This window comes from Pleurodeles waltl, chromosome 1_2, assembly GCF_031143425.1.
Source record: "Pleurodeles waltl isolate 20211129_DDA chromosome 1_2, aPleWal1.hap1.20221129, whole genome shotgun sequence".
Classification (NCBI taxonomy): Eukaryota; Metazoa; Chordata; class Amphibia; order Caudata; family Salamandridae; genus Pleurodeles; species Pleurodeles waltl.
Window position 1 is genome coordinate 1,202,637,119 of NC_090437.1, and position 13,326 is coordinate 1,202,650,444.

A 13,326-nucleotide genomic window follows, 5' to 3' on the forward strand; every position below is an offset into this window, starting at 1 on the left:
GGCCCGTAGGGTCGTTCTGCATTTCACAGAGACAAGGCCCTAATTTAAAAGGTCACAAGTGTCAACATGACAGCCTCCTCCATTGTTTATGGGAAAACTAAAGATAGCATCTCAGCAGCGTGACTTGAGCCAGCCTCTGTAGCTCTCCTAGCTTCTGCCACTCTGAATCTGTCAAAGACAGTAGGCCTTCCTATTTTCCTTCTAACCTGCAATAATTCACTCTATTTAAAAAAAAAAAAGAAATTTCCTTTTTAGGCGCTAAAAAAAATTATCTCTATTTCCAGATTATTAAACTACATTTACTGTGAATAATTCACAAACCTTAATAACACACATACCAGTTGTTAGAATAAATGCTTGTTGCAATCCCATGCAATGGTACATATTTCATCAACCTCGAATGAATGAACGTCTCAGTAGGCCCAGCTGAAGTTAGAACCTTCAACCTCGATATTAAAACAAGCCTTTGTACTGGCACATTGACTCATTGAATCATAAGAAGGCACAACCTGCAAATATATATCAAACCTAAATGTATGCATTTACTGAAGCCTGAGACACTTTAAAAAGTACTCTGAATGAAAGAAAATGCAGTTTAAACATTGCTTTTGCCCAAAATCGACTTTGATATTTTAGGCATTAAAAAATCAATATCCTACAATTTTCTTGCATAATATGCATTACCAGAATGTCTATTACACAATCCATGAGTCAGCCATTGAAAATATTAACTTATACTTTATAGAAATGAGCTTGTTTGCTCCTGCGCCAAGGGAAAATTGCACATACAAATGTCATTTTAGCGGTGCAACATAACTTAAATTACATTTTAATGTTAGGAGGTCATAGTATAGGTATTAAGCTTTATAAATATTAAAAAACGATTTTGAAAGGCACTTATTTTTTAAATAATTTTTCCGTAATTAATAATTTTCTTTTTTTTAAAAAATAAGAACCCAATTATTCTTTTTTTTTGGTGATAATTCCACATATAAAAGCAAGCTGCATCCCTTGCCTATTATTTGGGATACATTAACTCACAAGCCTAAGCGCATAAGCCTAACTTGAAATGCGTCACATTTTTGCGCCACTTTCATTTAAAAGGAAGGTTATGCAAAATTCCACCCATGTTTAACTGGGAAAGTGCTGGCTGAATTGAACATTCCTATCAAATATACTGCAGCTGAAAAGTTTGCCTGTGAACATCTAATACAATGCATCTAAGAAAAATGCTGTAAATTTATTTCTTTTTTTGCAAAAATAGATAATTTCGGGTTTTTTTGGGGCCCTATTTATATCTTTTGAATGTGTTTTCTAATTTATTAAGCATTTAACAGCAGTTTTGTATATGTGCACAATTGCTCATTCTATAAATTAAAGAGCAACATATAGCTATGTTAGCACATCACATGGTTCATTTCTGGATTTTTTCTAAGTTTCTACTTAATATTAATTAACCAACATTTTACTTAACAAACTGTAAACATCAAGAAGACCCACAAACACACATTGAGCTCATTTCAGATATAAACAGAAAAACACTCAGTACACACAATACAGCGCGCTTTAGCCATTTTTCATAAATAGCGCCGTCGCGATTTACTTACAGAACCGTTTGCAGATCCTAGTTGTAAGTCATATTTACAAGACAAAAAGAAAACTTTTCTCAATTATTTCCAAGAATAGCGGACCCATACTTTATTAAACGTGATGGGGCCTACTCCGTGCTTCACATATAGTTCATAGGTTGGAGTTCCAATCGGAGGAACCGGACATGAGTCCTCCAACCGGGAGTCCCTTTTACAACCAAGACAAAACAAATTTCCAAGTCTGCTAAGACCAGGCATCTTCGCTCACTAGTCTAGCTTCAAACTTCAAAGGATTATCGTTTACGATAGTCTCGTGAATACACGAGTCCTTCGGCTTTGGTACTTGCAAGTTCCAAATCAAAGTGATCCCAAAGGGATACCAAACCAAATGTCCAACTTAAGGACCAAACCAAGTGTCCAACTAAGGACTGGGAGACGCTCCACTTATACTTAACTGAAAATATCGATGACGTCACCAGAAGACTCGTCTTATCGTTTCGCTCTACCAAACATCAAGGGTCCAAATCAGGGCGATAGCCAGGGCAGCAGTCCTTCGTAGCCGTCGGGAAGCGGGGAACCTCGCAGCAAAGACTTTCGGACCACGTCGACATGCAGGGGTCGATGAAGTGGCGGCCTTCCTCCAGAATTTTCACACGAAGCTCCCCACGGACCTCAGGCTTGGACCGGTACCGCTGGTATCGCCCCACGTTGGGCGCCAACTGAGGTACTGGGTTTTTCAGAACCGGTACTGATCCGGTAACCCAGCGGTGCCAGGGTACGCCCAAAGACCTCGGGTACTTTCCTGATTCAGACCACAGAAACTCAGAGTCTTCTAGGTGAAGTCAAAGATCGAATTTATTGGCTGCAGCCAAGTAACAAGCATCCTAGAAGTACAACAGCACGGTTTGTATGTTCTCAGGAGACTGTGTTTCAATGCAAAGTCAGGTTTCCTTATATACAGTTTTTTAAGCTTCAGGCAAACATTCTTGACATTTTGGTTGGTCATTCACATGTTTTCACTACAAAGGAAAAAACAGTGTCATGATGAAACCTCATATTTCATGTCATCCAACCCATAATAAATTACCCGGCAAGGCCTAGTATTTTACATCAGATAAGTGTGGACCCCCAATAAAAACGGGCACCTCCCCCTCGTAAAGTAAGAAGAAGAAAAGAGCAGGTGCAGGTGTGAGCAAGATTAGGCAGGGTGTGTGAGCGATAATAAGGGTTTTATGGCATGGTGTGCCTTGATACTATCTGATTCGGCCACTGGGAGAGGGACTGACCAAACAGGTTTGGCCTGAGGCAATGGTTCCAGCTTGCCCAGGTCAGAGAAAAGTCAATCAAGGTGTACGTGTCCTTGGAATCAAATCTGACTGTATTATAAGCCTATGTGAGGGCAACTTTTAAAAATGGCTGCCGTGTATAAAATGGGAGCCACGAGTGCAGGACGAAAATGGCGATTTCGAGGTGAAAACGCTGCTGGAATTGAGCGAAAATGCTCATGCTTAGTGTACTAGTCATTATCGGTCTTTTGATACTAAAATCGTACTGCTGTGGCAAAGTAAATTACATGGGTCCAGAATTTTTAGAACCACACCGGAGCACGAGGGAGCTGCATCCCACATGGCCATGGAGGGCCACACCACAGACTCTGAATTCACCAGTGGGACGGAGGGCGAGGGGAGCTTCACGTCGGCCACCGGATCAGCAACCAGCGACACGGACTCGTCCACCTATGGGAGCTCCCCTGTGGTGGCGGCACCATCTGTGCGCACCACTTCTACAGGTACAGCCGCCACCTCCCCTACCAGCACCGCCCTCCCAGCAGCCCCTCAGCGTGTGTCCCGTGCCCGCTCACCCAGGAGGGTGGGCATCACCTTCGCCCCAGGCACCTCAGGCCCTGCCCCAGTCACCCCTGCTGCCCTCAGTGAGGAGGCCATTGACCTCCTCAGGTCACTCACTGTTGGGCAGTCTACCATTGTGAATGCCATCCAGGGTGTAGAACGAGAGTTGAAACACGGTAATGCATTCCTGGAAGGCATTCATTCTGGTCAGGCTGTCCATCAGCGAACCCTGCAATCTCTGGCTTCAGCACTGATGGCAGCCATTGTCCCTCTGTCCAGCCTCCCCCCTCCAACCTCCTCCACCCAGACCCAATCCCCTGTACCCCAGCCCATCCCAAGCACACCTACAGACCAGCAGGCACACAAGTCAACACCCAAAAGTAGCTCAAGCAAACATAGGCACCACACACACCACATGCACTCACACAAGCATCACACACATACAGACACAGCAACATCCACTGTCTCCACTGTGTCCCCCTCCTCCTCTTCTCACTCCTCCCTCCCAGTTTCGTCTACACACACACCTGCAAGCACCACATCTACAGGCACTAGGACTCGCACCAGAACACCCAGCACCACAAGCCGCTCACCTGCACTCACCACCTCCACTGCCATTTACACGTCCCCTGTGTCCTCTTCCAGTGTGTCTGTGACGCCCCCTCCCAAAGTACACAAATGCCGGCAATCACTCACCCAACATCCATCCACCTCACGACAGCCTCCAGTACCTGCACCTGCACCCAAAACACCTAAAGTGACACCTCCTACAACCACCTCCTCTACCTCCACTCCCAGACCCCCTCCAGCTATCCATCCCAGTGTCCGTCAGAAACTGTCCCTCTGTCAAATTGACCTGTTTGCCCCCCCTCCTCCAGTTCATCAGTCCTGTCGTAGCGCCTAAGCCAAAAAGCCTCCAGTACCAATGGTGCGTGTTCCAGGTTTTTGGAGTGCACCGTCCACCAGGGCAGGCAGTAGGACCCGGAGCCAAGGCACTGTCAGCCCACCCCCTGTAAAGGCACCGAAATTGGAGAGTGGACGACAGGACCGTGCCAAGACTCCTGGTGGGACAACAAGTGAAATGGGATCAAAGGCGATTGGTGAGTCAGCTGTAACTCCAAAGAAGGTGGGGAAGGTTCTGAGGAAGTCTGCCCAGCCTGTTGTGAGTGTCACGGCGGAGAAGTGCGCCATCATTTCCGGCAGTCCAGACACAACCGCCAGCACCGTCGTCACTGGTCCAGAGAGCACCGCCAGAGTCAGTGCCCAGGAGGGCCCAAGTATCGTTGTTGGTCAGGAGACCACCGCCAGAGTCACAGCCCAGGAGGGCCCAAATATCGTTACTGGTCAGGAGACCACCGCCAGAGTCACAGCCCAGGAGAGCCCAAGTATTGTTACTGGTCAGGAGACCACCGCCAGAGTCAGTGCCCAGGAGGGCCCAAGTATCATCACTGGTCAGGAGACCACCGCCAGAGTCAGTGCCCAGGAGGGCCCAAGTATCGTCACTGGTCAGGAGACCACCGCCAGAGTCAGGGCCCAGGAGGGCCCAAGTATCGTCACTGGTCAGGAGACCACCGCCGGAGTCAGGGGCCAGGAGGGACCAGGATCCCACAGCCCCGCTGGGCGATGATGGAACGTCAAGCCACAACCCAAAGTCCAGTGTGGAGTTCGTCATGCCACACACCAATGTCCAGTGCGGAATTCGTCATGCCACACAGCAATGTCCAGTGTGGAGTTCGTCATGCCACACACCAATGTCCAGTGCGGAATTCGTCATGCCACACACCAATGTCCAGTGTGGAGTTCGTCATGCCACACCCCAATGTCAGTATCTGAACCGCCATGTCAGGCCACCGCTGAACAGTCCATAGCCAGCCATGGCAAAGCACCGCTGAACAAGGCCAAGACCGCCATGGTGAAGACCGCTGAACAGTCCATAGCCAGCCATGGCTAAGCACCTCTGAACAGTCCATAGCCAGCCATGGCAAAGCACCAAGACCGCCATGGTGAAGACCGCTGAACAAGGCCAAGACCGCCATGGTGAAGACCGCTGAACAGGGCAAACACTGTGTGGGTATGAATAGGCCGCCACATCAGGCATCCTTCTCCCAGGTGCAGCTGGGACAGTTGCAGGGCAGGAACTTTCACGGGGAGACTCATCCAGTCTGGCCACCAGTCCCACCCAGTACCAGTTGAGAACTGCATCTACTTGAGTCAATGTGGCTTTGCACTCCCCAGGATGGCACAGTGGGCAAATCACCCTCTGTAGAGACTTGAGAGACTGTGGCTTTGCACTCCCCAGGATGGCACAGTGGGCAAACCACCCACTGTAGAGACTTGTAAGACTGTGGCTTTGCAATCCCCAGGATGGCACAGTGGGCAAACCACCCACTGTAGAGACTTGTAAGACTGTGGCTTTGCACTCCCCAGGAAGGTACAGTGGGCAAACCACCCACTGTAGAGACTTGAGAGACTGTGGCTTTGCACACCCCAGGATGGCACAGTGGGCAAACCACCCACTGTAGAGACTTGTAAGACTGTGGCTTTGCACTCCCCAGGATACATCAATGGGCATGGAGCCCCGTTGTGGATCTGGCTTTGCAGTCATGAGGCTGAGGTGCCCCCCCTTCCCTTCCCCCTGAGGTGCCTGTAGTGTTTCTATCTGATGCCCCGGCAGTGTTCTCTCGGATTTTGGTCAGGTATCTATTGTGGGCCTCGCCCATGCATTTTTGGACTGTTGGTGGACGGACATTGTTGTGTACATATCTGCACTACTTCTTGTATTGTATATATAATTATGACAGATTTCGAAATATGATTCAGTATATTTTTATATGACATGTATATTGGCACATTACAATATTTGAACGGATCTCGCTTTGTCTTTGCATTCTTCCGGGGGAATTGTGGGTTGTTAATGTGATATTTTTGACTGCATTGGTGTGTATGTTGTAATATGCGAGGGTGGGGGTGTTTGGTGGGTGTCCCCCTAACTTTTGCCTCCCCCGTGTCATAGACGCAGTACTCACTGGTATGTTCTGCGCCTACTTCGCTGTTGTTCGTAGAGGAGCAGAAAGACAAGGGCAGGTAGGATTTGGAGTTCCGGCTCCATGGGGTCGTCGTTCCACGTGGAGTGTGTTGAGGTGAGCGTTTTCCCATAGCAAAGGCTGTTTCCGCCGTGTTTTTATCCACAGTGAATCCGCCCCGGAAAATGTGGCGCATTGGTGTGTTGTAATAGTGTGGGCGGTACATTGTCTCCCGCCTGTCTGTTGGCGTGACCACCACGCTGTTTGTCTGTACCGCTGTGGCGGGCGAAGTGTTAAAGTGGCTGTCTTTGTTGGCGGTTACCGCCGGGGTCGTAATTCCCTTTTTTTGTCCGCCGGCCTGTTTGCGGTATTTCCGCAGCTTTAACACCGTCCGCCAGGGTCGTAATGACCACCTATGTGTTCAGCCCCAATTCAGAAAAGCCCTGACTACTCAAAACATTCATTGTCCAGACAGATGCTTCAGAAATAGGAATAGGGGCAGTGCTTTCACAACTTAATGAAGTGGGACAGGATCAACCAGTAGCTTTTATCAGCAGAAGGTTGACCCCAGAGAGAAACGTTGGTCAGCAATAGAGAGGGAGGTCTTTGCTGCGGTCTTGGCCCTGAACACGTTGAGACCATACCTGTTTGGCACTGACTTAATTGTTCAGACAGGGCACAAGCCCCTTTTGTGGCTTGAAGAGATGAAGAGTGAAAATCCAAAACTCTGGATTTGAGATGGTCCATTTCCCTACAGGAGATGGACTTTTCAGTGGAACATAGCCTTGGGAGTAGCCATGCCAATGAAGATGGACTTTCCAGATATTTCCACTTAGAAAATAAAGACTTACCTGGGTAAGGCTAGTCTTATCCTCTTTCGTTTGGGGGGGTTATGTAGGAAAGTAGCATCTTTCTGGCATAGTTCCCCACACTTTTTGCCTGGTGTTTAGACTGTAGTACATTGGGATCTTGCTAACCAGGACCCCAGTGTCAGTGCTCTCTCCCTTAAATTTTGTTGTAAGCTAAGTTCACATCTCAGAATTGGCATACCGGTGCACCCATGTAAGTTCCTAGTATATGGTACTTAGGTACCCAGGGCACTGGCACACCAGGGGTCCTTTTCTGAACAGTATGCATGCCCAGCTTTTATATATTAAGCACCCAAACCTGTGAGCTTACAAGGCGTCCTTTGGGGGTAAGTTATTTAATATATATATTAGTAGGCTTTTGCACCTAGCCCAGGCATTTTCCTTACCATGTTGCATTGCACTGTTTCTAAATCGTGGTCCAGCCAAAGTACAATGGAGCACAGTGCTTTCCAAAGCCATACAGCTTTGTTGTTTAAGTGAGGAGTGTAAATACACACTGCAGTCCACAAATGCCTTTTATATTCCCGGTCACTATCTGGGTCTCAGTGGAAAGTTAAATTAGAGAAATAGGTGAAACCAATGTTGTACATATTATAGGGGGAAATTAGACATGCTGTGATTCTGTTTAGCAGTCATAGCACACAGTCTTAATGCCAGCAAAACCAAACAGAAAAAAGTTGTGGATAATGCAACAGATATTGGCCCTCATTATGACATTGGCGGTAAGTCCTGCTGACCGCCATGCCGACTGCCACCAACATACCGCGTCCGCGGCGGTATACCGCTACCCAAATTATGACCCACACATAGCAATCCGTCACTATACAGACACAAACGCAAGTCCGCCAGCCCAAAGGTCAGTGATAAAATGACAGTAGCAAAACCCACACCGTTACGCCAACAGAACTACGCCCACAGCATTATGACCCACGAATGACCGTGGTGGACATTCAACCGCGGTAAACCATTGGCGGTACATACCGCTGCTCTCAAAATACACACACATGCAATACAACACCACATTGGACAATTCAAACTACACACACCTGACACCCATACAAACACCACACCCACACACCCACACCACTATAAAACACACCCCCACACTACCCACATCCCTTTACGACTCAAAGAGATTGACAACTGAGAGAGACACCAAGAGCACCCACAGAACCAGAGCCACAGAACACCATCAGCCATACACCACCCACATACCTCACAGCACATACCCCAACACATCACCCCACACACCCTCACACACACCACACAAACTAACCACAGCTATTTGGATCACAGGTGCAGCAGGCATCCATTGCAAGGAAGATGGAGCTGTGGCGTAGAATCGTGGACAGGGTCAACGCCATGGGACAGCACCCCAGAACAAGGGAAGACATCAGGAAGAAGTGGAACGACCTACGGTGGAAGGTATGTTCCGTGGTAGCAAGACACCAGATAGCTGTACAGAGGACCGGCCGTGGACCCCCACCTCTTCCCCCACAACTAACAATATTGGAGGAGCAAGTCTTGGCAATCATGCATCCTTTGGGCCTGGCAGGAGTAGCAAGAGGACTGGACTCTGGTAAGTCAAATCTTTACTACTTTCACACCCCTACCTGCATGCCATCACATACCTCCACCTTCACCCTCACTCCCATCACTGGACCACCTCCCACACACCCCACCATCACAACCCACCCATCCCAATACCAAGTCCTGCATGCACCACCAATGCATGGACACCACTCACAGCCCTGAATGGACACCCATCACCACAGCATGCACACTAGAGAGAATCACATAGCCCACAAAATAACAACTCACACAAGGCAAAGCTGACAGTGCACTCACAACCGTAGAGCCCAACACACCCATGCACAAGATGTCACACACAGAAACAATAACACTTCATTTACATCCCCACAGATCCCTCACATAACGTCACTGAAGAGGAGGTGCCAGCAACATCCAGTCTCCCACAGAAGAGGCCCACAGTGATGACAGCAGCTCTGCTCGCCTGGATCAGGATGACTAACCTGGCCCATCAGGGACCTCCGGATAGTTGGTTACTCAGGCACAGTCCCATACCACCAGAGAGCCTTCCCCCTCAGGAAACACCAGCACAGCACCCATCCAGTGGGCCTATCCCTCTGTCCCCAGGACACGTCAATCAGTGACCCCAAGCAAACCCACAAACACAGGACGACCAGGGACGTGGGGTCAGTGGCAGTGGGCACACAGTTCAGGGGACAGAGGCATAGGACAACAGGGAAGCTGGGAGGACTGCTGTGTGACATGGGGAGGACAGGCCCAAGGAACCGACTCTCCACGAGGCACTCTCCAACATCCTGGGAGCATACCACCATTCCGAGGAGATGATGGGCCAGATACTGGCCAAGTTGCAGGAGACCCAGCGGCTGCAGGAGGGACTGTACCTGGGGATCAGGGAGGACCTGAGGGACATCCACACCACCATCCCTGGTCACCATTGCAGGGGTGCTGGCAGACATGGCCAACACCATGAGGGAGGCAGTGGCACACCAAAGGGCCCCTGACACTAGACACACTGATGAACAGCCCTCCAACTCCGCTAGTGGACAGGAGGCCCTGCCACAGGAACAACAGGCCACCAGCACCCCACCCCCTGCAGAAGGAGAACCACCCCGCAAATGGTCCCTGCGATCCAGGCAGAAGCCAGAGAACATTGCCAAAACCCCCTCCAGGAAATAGGACTCTCCTGATTGTCACCCTTCTGTCCCACTCTGTCACCCTGTCCACCTTGAACTGCCATTGCTCCACTTCCTATGCCCCCTTGGACAATGCACCTGTGATACGAATAGACTGGACTCTACCCTGGACACTCCTCTACCATCATCCCAGCCCATTGCACATCCCCCTCTACTTATTAGCACTTAAATAAACACCCTTTGAAAAAATAGAAGTATAGTGTATGTCAATTCATTTAAATATGTATTCATTTAATAAGGTTTAAACATTGCAATTCAACTGTCCTTAATGTTTACATAGGTATTACCTGTAGTGTGCTTCAGTCAATACACCAGGAGCCAGAGTGGGGCACAGATATCTGTAAATAGACACGTCAATGGGTACGGTAAGTGGCCACAGTAATGGGAATATCAGCCTGCCAGTGAAAAATTACAATTCTAAAATGCACTGGAAGGTGAAGTTACAGTGTCTTACCTGTGTGTCACTGGAAGTACTGTCAAATGATAGATGTTCTGTTATCCACATGCTCATCCTCCGCCTCCTCTTCGTCACTGTCCACAGGCTCCACCGCTGCCACAAGCCCATCTCCAGCCTCATCCTCCTCCAGAAAAGGCACCTGGCGTCTCAAGACAAGTTTGTGCAACATGCAACATGCCACGATGATCTGGCACACCTTCTTGGTTGAGTAGTACAGGGATCCACCTGTTAGATGGAGGCACCGAAACCTGGCCTTCAAGAGGCCAAAGGTTCACTCTATAATTCGTCTTGTTCGCCCATGTGCCTCATTGTAACGTTCCTCTGCCCTTGTCCTGGGATTCCCCACGGGGGTCAGTAGCTATGAGAGGCTGGGGTAACCAGAGTCACTTGTAAATATTGAGGGATACCTGTTAGCCAGACACTCACCCTTAGGGCCAACCCCACACCCATTTACCAACATACACTGGGTGGAGACCATGGGCTCACCTATTAGCCACACCCTGTGCCTCTGGAGTTGAGCCATCACATATGGGATGCGCCTATTCCTCAGGATATAGGGCATTATGCACAGACCCAGGATACTTTGCATTGCCATGGGAGATGTGCTGGTCCGCCATGCACACTACCTGCACATTCATGGAGTGAAAGCTCTTTCGATTTCTGAACACCTGTTCATTTATCCTGGGGGGGACAAAGGCAATATGTGTACCATCAATTGCCCCAACAATGTTGGGGATGTGTCCCATTGCATAGAAGTCAGCTTTCACTGTGGCCAAATCCTCCACGTGGGGGAATACGATGTAGCTGTGCATGTGTTTCATCAGGGAAGACAACATTCTGGTCAGCACGTTTGAGAACATTGGTTGGGACATTCCTGCTGCCGTGGCCACTGTCACTTGGAAGGAGACACTTGCCAAGAAGTGGAGCCCAGATAGGACTTGCACAAGAGGGGGGATCCCAGTGGGCTGGCGGATAGCTGAGATTAGGTCTGGCTCCAATTGGGCACACAGCTCTTGGATTATGGCCCTATCAAGTCTGTAGATGAGGATAATATGCCTGTTCTCCATTGTTGCCAAGCCTACCAGGGGCCTGTACACAGAGGGATGTCTCCATCTTCTATTCATCTGCAGCAGTTGTACTCTAGGTGGCAAAACAATGAGTATCTGGTAAGTTTTCAACATTTCCTCAATGTACAATGCATTGCATGTTGTGACAGAAACAGTATGTTTATGTTAATTCCCAAAATGTGCTTATGTTGGCTGTGACGCACTTAGGTGCCATGGCCTGCCCCCCCGAAATGGTGGACGCCTGTCCTGTGTGGAGGGACCGGTGGAAATGAGGTAATGCAGCTGACATTGTGCGTCTTTGCAGGAGGTGGTTGAGTACCGCCGTGCAACTCCTCATTGGTTACAGTAGCCAATGGTGATGTACATCGCGGTGACGGTACGCACTGCCACGGACGTGACCGCCATTTTCTATGTGTTCTGTCCCTTGCTACCTGACCCTCAACAGGAGAGGACCTACACTACAAGTGCTGCTGTGACCTGTGTCTGGAATCGACCATGGCTCAAGTCACTGGGGAAAGGGCCCCTGCCTTCACCGCTGTTGGAAAACCTGGTTGATGGGCTCCTACCCCAGTACCTATTGCTTTATGGGCCTCCAGACCAACAGGTGAGTACACTGTAGGCACGATGCATGGGGCATGAATGCATGGTGTGATGTGTGTGAAGGCCTTGTGTAAGTGGGGGTGGTGGAGGGGTCCTGGGCAGCGTGCAGCATGTATGGTGGGCAATGTATGTGCATAAGGGGATGGGAGGGTTTTGGTGGGGCCATGGTTGTAACAGGCCAGACGGTATGCCTGATCCCTTTTTCCATTTTAATTTGTCTGCAGGTCAGCGCCCATCAGAAATAGGGTATATGGCGTGCCATTGCCTAGGACATGCAGACTATGGGGGTCTACGACAGGCGGAGGACCCACTGTCGCAAATGGTGGGAGGGCCTGAGACGCTGGGAAAGGAAAACAGCTGAGGCCCAGCTGTGGATGGCCTCCCAACGAGGAAGGGGTACCCGTCGAACCCTGACCCCCCTGATGTTCCGCATCCTGGCAGTGGCCTATCCGGAGCTGGATAGGCGCTTGAGGGTATCACAGCAGCCACAAGGTAGTGAGTACAGTTTCCAAATATGCAAATTGCGCGTGGTGGGGTGGTCTCTGGGTGGGAAATGTGGGCCTGTGGGTGCCCCTAGGCCAGGCAGAACATTGCAGGGTAGGTTCCATGTTGGGCAGAGGCTGATGCATTCCACCCCCAAACATACTAGTGGGCACCTACTACTGGGTAGGAATCTGTGGGTCTCAGGTATGCTGCAACTGGCGTTAGGTATTACTGTCCATGGCCTGGTACTAGCATTGTGAGTGGTAGTGCATTGCCTAGTGGGTAGGGCTGTCCCATGTGTGTTGTGTAGGCCAACAGTAGTGGTGTTTCTGGCATTGACCAAGTGTATCCTCTGTCTCCTCACCCTCCTTTTTGTTTGGTCACCCTGTCCTTATCTGCATTAGCATAATCTGGTGGAGGTACAGAGGCACCGGCGACGGAGGGAGCTGCATTCAACATGGCCCTGGAGGACAAATCTACCGACTGTGAGGGTCTCAGTAGGACGGAGGGCGAGGGGAGCACCACAGCGGAGACAGGAGGGGACAGTTCTGACAGTGATACCGCCTCCGATGGAAGCTCCCTGCTGGTGGCGGACACCTCTGTTGCCACCCCAACTACAGGTACAGCCGCCACCCCCTGTACCAGCA